The sequence below is a fragment of the Anoplopoma fimbria genome, chromosome 11 (assembly GCF_027596085.1).
Source record: "Anoplopoma fimbria isolate UVic2021 breed Golden Eagle Sablefish chromosome 11, Afim_UVic_2022, whole genome shotgun sequence".
Lineage (NCBI taxonomy): Eukaryota > Metazoa > Chordata > Actinopteri > Perciformes > Anoplopomatidae > Anoplopoma > Anoplopoma fimbria.
This window is the reverse complement of record NC_072459.1, coordinates 5,736,501-5,736,818: the sequence shown is the minus strand read 5'-3', so window position 1 is coordinate 5,736,818 and position 318 is coordinate 5,736,501.

Here is a 318-nt window from a genome sequence, read left to right as displayed (position 1 = left end):
TTCATTAGGCAAACATATTAGACACACTTTCACACCATAAGACATGTGCCTCCACAATTAAGATACATCTCTTTCACTGTGCGTCTCCCCTTCATTCACTCTCCACTTCCTCTCTCCCTTAATCAATCAATCGAACTGTCAGTCCTTCGCTTAATCAGTGTCCAACACACACGCACACACATACCAACACCCTAACACACATTTTTCATTATGCACGCACATTAGAAACGCTTTCACATGATCACTGACCTTGTGTCTTCCTCAAAGTGTCCTACACAAACACACATTGTTATGAACTACACAAGCTTTAACTTCAAC